Raw genomic sequence first — 9,024 nt, forward strand, 5'->3', positions numbered from 1 at the left:
CACATATTACATCCACTGGGCATCAAAGTTCGCCACCAGTGCAAATAAATGCGCCGACAAAAGAATATACAAAACTGAGAGCACTTCAGCAGGCACTAGGCCTGGCCACGTCGGGCCCCCCAAACAGCTGAAGAAGCTGATTAGACCTCAGTTGTGTCAACGATAGATGCATCAACACTAGATTTAAGGCATGATGATGCGCACGGCAGTCCTCTGATATCTTCATTGCATCTTTGACTTCAAGTCGGAGCTGAGCTGAAGCAAGCCTTTCCGCTTTAAGTTGAGACTAAAGAAGTCGAACTGATTGAGGCAGCGACTGCACAGAGGTTGTCTCACACCTGCTGGTGAGTAGCTTCAACTCACTGTCTTCATCAAGACAGGACCTTGGGGTCATCTCGCTATTCTCAAGATGGTTTGGCTCACTATCTTCCCTAAATTTCTGCCTGGCGTAAGAGATACGAGTCTGAAAGAGAAACAAGGAGACACGTAACAGGTTTCACAATTATATAAGCAAATAAATGGATCTGTTCTGCATAAGGAACATGTTTTTACAACTACAATTTTAAACTGGTAGTTGTTGCAAACATCCAATCAGATGTAAACAGCAAAGCGAACGGCAGTGGAGGAAATGATGCCTATCCAAGTCTATACTAGAACAAAGTTTGAAGGCTTGAGAAGGATGAACTTACATTACATGTTAACACGGGCTGGACAAAGCCCTTCTCCATGTTGATGGAAGGATAATTCAATAAATTCCCCAAAGAAAATTCTTTATAAGCGTTGCCATTATTCTACATTTTGCAAAGAGTAAATATAGATCAAATAATATAGGAAGAAACAGAGGATAATGAAGCTCAGGTGCAGACTGATGATACATAATCAAATAGCAATTAATTAAGTACAACGTTACAAGGCAAAAGGGAGAGAGGTACTGACAAGAGCAATGCAGAGCCCATTATTGTTTTGAGATCGTATGATCCTTTGAGCAAGGAGATTCATCTGAAATTAGTTTTCATACAAGAGAGAAGGTAAGGCACAAGCAGAAATTTAGGAGTTCAAATTTTGAATTGATATCATAGACAGTACCTGACGTTGGGTTCCCAACAGTTCTAATAGGGGTTTGGCCACTGGAGTAGGGGTAAAGTGTGGTACAGTTGGGCCTGTGTTTTCTGTGGCTGCTGATCTATCTGATTTAACAGGTATCACTACCTTTTCCAAATACCTAGTTTGTACTCCTTGAGGATCTGCACTCACCCTCTTCCTTTTGGACGTCTATTATGAAAGAACAACATTTGACTGGAAAAACATAGTGTGACGACACATGGAATAGGTACAGAAAATGGATAGGTATGGCATGTACTCATATATGATGCTTAAACTAAGCAGATGGTGTAACAAAGTAGAAGTAATGCAAGAGGTCAGATGCAAAATATGTGCGACCAATACAACTTTGCAAAGTTAGAGCAAGCACCTTGATGGCTGAATAAGATAGGCCATCCTCCACCATGCCAAGTTTGTTAGCCAGTGGATCGTTCCGCAATATTCCTCTCGTGCGCCCATTCTCATATTCATTTTGATAATGTTCAATATCTGAGATGCATGAAAACATAAAAACAAGTGAGATTTTCATTGTAATGTAGAAGTGATTCTAATCCAATACTGCCTCCCGGTAAACCCCTTTGTGCTATCTCTGCAATTATTTTAAAAGATGCCATGCATGCTGTAATTTGTTGTGTGCATTAATATAATGTGGCCTACTACTCAAAATATGAGAGCTCCAGAAGTGATGACACTTCGCAGATGATAGCTTCAACATATAGTAAAGAAGAACAAGTCGACCTGACCTGACAGATTCAAAATATACTAAGGGAGAACAACTCGACCTGACCAGTCGACCGCAAGAGAAGAGTATCGTATTAAAGAAGAGTAGAAGATCAAGCAGATTGAAGATATTACAAGTCTTTCAATACAATGTCGGTTGGCCACCAATGATGAACCAGAGCGCACAGAGAAATACTATTCTTTCCGGTCTCTCCATATGTGGCTCACATGCATTTCGAAACTAAAGTAGGAACATTTAGCTAACCAATTAAACATCTCTCAGTTTTACTAATATCGGCAATAATATCAGATATGAATTTGTACAACTAAGCTTGTTTAGCTCGATAGGTGGAGCAGTGCTATTACGACACGAACCACGTAGGCTGATTGTGGTCATCATAAAATGGGGAAAACATAAGCATGATGAGTACAGTGTTGACCGTAGCAGTGGGATGGCAGATCTGAAGCTGCAAACCGCGCAGAGGGTAGTTAGCAACCGATGTTTGCTTTGAAATAACAACTAAGATTTGGTATGGACAAGAAAGAACGGTCAACAAGTGACAAAGAAATGCAATTATGCTGTCTCTCTATATGTCGCGACATGCATTTGGAAACTCAAGTGGGACCTTTAGCTAACCAATTAAATGTGTCGGTTAACTAATATCAGTATCATATCACAATCATATTTGAACAACTAAGCTTTCGAATTCTGAGTGTTGTGTTGTTTAGCTTGAAGGGTGGAGTAATGCTAGTACGACAGAAAGCACCTACACAGATCATAGTAGAGTAGATAAAAGGGGAAAACCCTAAGCATCAAGAGAAAAATCAGGAAAGTGGAACTAGCTGGACCAGTGGGTGGCGCACATGCTTTTCGAAATGAATATAGGAACATTAGGTGACCAATTAAACGTTCTCTGTTTTAGTGATATGAGCATCATATCAGATTCGTATTTCAACACGTAAGCTTTGGGTTGAGGTCTTGAGGAGCAGTGCTAGCACGACACGAAGCACCTACGATGATGGTAGTGAATATAAAGGGGGGAAACCATAAGCTTTACGAGTATAGTGCCCGTGCCATGGCGGATCTGAAGGTGCAAACCGGACACAGCTACTTCGCAACCAATGTTTGCTTTCAACTAGCCACTACGATTTGGTACGGACAAGAAAAGTACAGTAAACAAATTACGATCTATTTTCCGGGTGAGATCAACAACTTAAGCACATATGGAAGAGTACCACCTCTCTTGCGACACCGTGTAGGCCTATGCTGATACGTTGAGGGTGCTGGAGGTGCGATGGCTGTCGACGGCGGGGAAGAAGACTTTAGACGGCAGACGACCGGGTTGGGGGATATATCCTGTTGCCGTGGACGAGGCGGTCGTAGGAGCGGCAACGGCAAGGTGGACGACGGCGCCGATGAAGCGAGAGGAGGCGATCAAAGGATCCTGGTCCAGCGCCGTGGATGAGAGACGTCCATCTCTTGCAGTGGACGACGGGGTAGGGGTAGCGGCTCCGGCAAGGTGGAGGATGGGGTGGCGAACGGAGGAGGCTGGCCGCAGTGCGGAGGTTGTCGTGCCGCCGACGGTGTATGAATGGGCAAATGGAGGGGAGGGGGGGGGATCTCAAACTTTGGGACGCGCTTCTCTGAAATGGGGGAAAGTTACGAACTTATCCCCCGTTTAAAATTTTGGACATCGCGTCGGTTGGGGATAGGACGGTAATCTCGCATCTCCCAAATATTTGCCGGTAACTATTTCGGGCGAGGAGAGGGTGTTTTTCCGCCCACGGTTGGCGCCCACGGTGTATGAACGGGGCTGACAGGTAGGGCGGTTGTGTCACGTCTGATGGAAGTTACACATCTGCCCCTATTTAAAATATTAGCCTACATCGATTTCGGACGAGGAGAGTTTGTTTTGCCGCCCACCGTGTATGAATGGGGAAATGGAGGAAGAGACACATGTCTTTCGGACGAGCTTGAATCAAATGTGTTTTGCCGCCCACGTTTGGCGCCCACCGTGTCTGAATGGGCTCAAAGGCCGTCGTGTCACATCTGATTGAAGTTACTAGTCTACCCCTATCGACAGCAGTGTAAATCCGGTCGATAAGGATGTCAAGTGTCAGGGGTAGACAGTAATTTCCATCTCGCAAACACTTGCTTCGGGCAGCCCACAAATTATAGTGGGTGTTTAGCCAATTCGTTCAAAACTTGGGAGAATTAGTATTCACGTTTGCCCCGGGACCTGGCAAACTAAATTCAAATCCAATTTGTATTCGATTATGAATATCCACAGATAATTATACGTTTTGTTATTTATTTCTTCAAAACCACAACAAAGATTTATTCCACCTTTATATATGATTATGATTTAGAAATGCCGTGATCTTCGAATTCAGTAGGTTGGATACACTCTGAGTCAAACAGTTATTTCATCCAATACTGCTCACACGAAAAACAGTTCACCTTATGTCAATCATACAAGTACTGAGGATTACCTCGCCTAAAAAATTCGGATCATTACAACACATGGACAACATAGGGGGTCTTGCAACATAATCCATTCAGAGACATGACACAACATGCAAGTACAATAATCTAATGACAATTTCAACTGGTATCTAAAGAAGAACCGGGATTACGTAGGGCTTCAGATAGCAGAAACAGCAGGACCTCCTCCGTCTTCAAATGCAACATTCTTACTTCCTCCAATTCTTGGGTTGCTTGCATAATGCGTGCTGCTAATTCCGTAATTTCCAGCCTCAAGATAAAGATTACCTCATTCATGGCAGCCACACCATCTCTTTCTGCCTCTAGTAGAGCCTCAAGCACTATAATATCTATGCTCAGACTGCTCTCCGGCGGTGTTGCCTCTGAACTGCTACCATCTGGTAACATGGATGGCGCACTGCTTCCACAAATAGATTCTGGGGTTGTACATTGTGTCCTAGTGTGAACGGCAGCCTGAAAGGTTTCCGCTAGACATTAGTAAGAGATAATTATCGTATGATCCAGGCAGTAAGCTTACATGGTAAACGACGGACGAATTATTGCCGAGCATGGCAAACTATATTTAAATGGTTCGAAGCAGCATCACCCGAAAAGAAATAAAAATGGTAAGATGAAACTAGGGATGTAAGTGGCAAATAAACGACATCCGCCAGTCCCATCTAGTTAGTTTTTGCTACCTCCTTAGTTCATTTTCCTCAAAAAACAAAAACTCTTTTGAACTATCATACCACTAGTGGACTTTAATCGGGATTAAACGGGACCCAGTTGACATCCCTAGTTGAAAGGGAGTGTACAACCGCTATATTTAAATTGCCAAGGCATCTAAGCAGTTGAAATAATCTGAGAAAGAACTTAACAGTGTGGCCTCATATAAACTACAAAGACAGTCTTGTGATGAAGTTGAGAGGAAAAGTTAAGGACTCAAATGAAATAGGCATGCATTTCTTTACGATAGTACAGCAGGCACTGCTGACATATTGGCCAACTCAGGTATAGCGTAACAACAAATAAGCATTCGAATCAAGCAATATAGCAAAGCAGACAACTGAACTATTTGTAATTCGGTAGGATTACATGTTGAGGGCACAAGCCAAGAAAGCAGCCCACTCGCATTACATTTCACATGTACTAAAACACACTGGCTTACCATATGTTGCTGTGAAGCCTAGCTCCTGTTGCAATGTTCTTTGAAGATATCGTCAGCATCCCGTGGTTGCAAATCTAGTTGTTGTAGTTTATTCTGCACCATCTATTTAGGTAAAATTAATTTTAATCGCATGCACTAGTCCGAATTGATCATCAATGGTTCATCTAAACTAATGAAAGAAGGGTGTGTGCATACACGACAATATATCTGCTTCCCTCTATTTTTATGCTTGTTCGAGGTGGCAGCCCCAAAAGAACAAATATTTTGCTTGATGGGGTTGGCAGCTCCATAATTAATAGAAGCATCAAATTAGTCATGCAACTTGGGTAGATCAAGAACACACAAACAAGTAATGAACAGAGGCTCGGAGCAGTGATGTAATAGCTAGCATCAGAAAATGTAGGGTAAAACGAACAAAAAGCAGTGGAACCACATGCTAGTTTGCTGATGTGTAATTAAGCATAGAGAACATTAAGCAGTCTGATGGAACCAACAGGTGGCATCAGAACAAAACTAAAGCATATTAACTATATGTGCACTGGTATGTAATTTAGCACATGTAACATGTTCACTGCCAGAAGTATGGCCCTACAGGTGCAAGCAGAATAACGCGTCTCATGAAAAACTGAATGATGCCCTAAAGAAATTCAAGGGTGCGGTGCTTATGCTAGGAAAGTGAACGTAGGCGCCGACCGTTGGATAATAGTACCTGATTCTCGGCGGCGTATGGGTATCGTTGTCATACTTGAAAGCTAAGGATCGTCGATGGTGCTCGTGTTGCGGTTGAGTTTGGGCCGGCTGTCGCCGTCGCTGAAGCATCTCCGGTGCTACGGTTGCGGCGCCTGTCGACATACAAGAAAGCTCATCTGTGGTAAGTGAACAGTTGCACGATAAAGAGAAAAACCAAAGGAGTACAAATCGAAATAACCTGATGAGGCCGCGGCGTCGGTAAAGCAGGGCCGGTGGAGTTGAATATGGCGTCCGTGGAGCGGGTCCGGTGCAGTGGACGAAGGCTACGGCGGGCGCGTTGTACAGTGCTTTCAGTGAGGCGGATCTGTTGCGGCGGACGAGGGCTTGTATGAAGGGCCAGCGAAGGGGCGGACGAGGGAGTCAGTGAAGGGCCTACACTGTGGTGGACGAGGGCGCCGGTTAAGCAGATCCGGTGCGGTGGACCATGATGGCGGTCAAGGAGATCTGGAGCGGTGGACAAGCCAGTCGCTGAAGCGGCTCCGGTGAAGTGGTGAGTTGGCAGTTGGGGGTTCCAAGGTGCGGAAGGTAGATCCGGTGGGGTGTGAGGTCCACCGCTGCGGCGGAGGACTAGATTCGGCGGCTTGCCGTGGTTGGGGGTCGGGGAGGGGAAGGGGAGGGGCTCTGGGGAAGAATGTTGGGGGCAAAGAGGGGAAAACAATGGAGTTACCAATGCAGCCCTTTTCCGTTCATGTGGCAGGGGTAAAACAGGAATATCGCAGGGCTAAACTTTCGGGCGCGTGATATTTCGATGTGAGCGGGAAGTTTGAAAGCTTTTGGCGCCTAAAATTATAAGTATTCTGCTCTCGTACGGCCGACTATGATATCATGGCTGACAATTTGTTTGTTTTGCACACAAAAAATGTGCAAGTTTTGAGAATCAATGTCTCCAACTCGAAACTTTCATCCATTCAATTCAAATATGGATCATTGAGCTACTACAAGCAAATACCATCATATGGTCAAATTCAAATGAAATTCCAAATGTGTTTATGCTAAATATGATGACAAAAGCTAAAATGTGTATGTGTATGAATAAAGTGGATGATTATAAAGTTTGAACATGCCCGTATGTGTATATCTCTAGGTTTGATATATGAATTTGAAATCACGAAATCCTGGCTTAAAAAATGTACCTCCGTTTAAATGAATTACAAAAGCTAATGATGGAATCGAATTCCAAAATTCCAATCTTAGGTTTGTAATTCTGGTACATCAAGGTATATCACGCATGTTCAAAAGTATCATTATCTCATAGTACAAACTGTGAAACAAATTGATCAACCATGAGTGCACAATATCTCAATTACGCTAAAGTCCCTCAAATATAGACACCTCACTCTTTATCTGAAGTCAACCCCCCCCCCCAGCACCACACACACACACACACATGGAGAAGTCGTTCTCTCCCCCAAACACCAACACACGAGCACATTAACACCCCTCTCTCTTGTAAAGTCCGGACCCCAACATAGGTCTCTATCACTTTGTCTCTCGGGCATGCACACATCTCTTCCCTCACTCTCTAGGTCTCCCGCTATCTCTCTTACCCAAGCACACACACTATGTAGAGTGTATATTTCCCATACACACAAAACGTCTCCCCCAAACGTCTATCTCCCTAGTTATGTGGTTCTCGCGCACTCACCTCACACACCACCCCCACTGCAAACAAGCACACTTTGTCTCCTTGTGCACCACTCTCCTCTTTCTATCTCTCCCACATGCGGACCCGCCCCAGCTCCTTCCCTGTATACATATATGTCATGACTCTTTGCATAGCTCCCTAATGTATAATCGTTCTCGATTTCGCACATTGTTCTCTACACCATCTATTCTAGATCTCTCATGAAGTCCCTATCACACACACGATGACTCGCTTCCCTTGCGTCTCCGTTCATAGGCCAATTTCGGACAACATCAACATTGTCTCCCTATCTATACGCCATTTATGGACACAAACGACCCCTCTCGCCCCCTCTCTTCCTCTCTCTCTCTCTCTCTCTCTCTCTCTCTCTCTCTCTCTCTCCGTATCTAGCTCTCTCTTTCTCTCGCTCTCACACCCCTCTCCCCCACACACACTCGATGTCTCTTCCAAATAGTCTGCTCCCCCCCGCCCGCACCCGTGCTATCTCGCTACTACACATGTCACACCATTCCCCCTTCCCTTATACTAGGTTTACATCATCAGTGGTCTCTCTACTCCACATACACTCTCTCCCTCTCACACACAAACGCGTGCACAAACACACACAGACACACACAAACACCCATTTATCTGGATCCTCATCTCTCCTCATGTCCGCATGTGTATCTCACACACTCACTCTCTAATTATGTATCTGTGTCTCCACGTTACACAACACAAAGCCCCGTGTACATGTCTCTCTCTATCCTCCGCACACATAGACACAAAGAATCTGTTATCATTGCCTCAGTGTCTAACATATCACACACGCACACTGTCTCTCTCTCTCTCGCAAACACGCTCAACAAGGGTTACCCCGTGAATAACTTACCGTCTATTCATCAATAGTCGTGGCAGTACGGCGAACACGAGACGTGAAAAAGAATAAATCTACACGTGCTTAGACCACCTAGTATGACTACTAGGACTAGAGCAAGCCAAAAAGTGCGCCGCCGTCACCCCCTCCTTGTCGGCGACGGGAAAATCTTTGTTTTACATAGTCGAGAAGTCATTGTGCTAAGGCCCCACATGCCGAGGCGTTGAATAGAATGTAGATGCTAGTTTACGGAAGCAAGTATCGATAATACGTTTGTATCTCCATACTTATATTTCTTC

This window comes from Aegilops tauschii, chromosome 1 (assembly GCF_002575655.3).
Source record: "Aegilops tauschii subsp. strangulata cultivar AL8/78 chromosome 1, Aet v6.0, whole genome shotgun sequence".
Taxonomy (NCBI): domain Eukaryota; kingdom Viridiplantae; phylum Streptophyta; class Magnoliopsida; order Poales; family Poaceae; genus Aegilops; species Aegilops tauschii.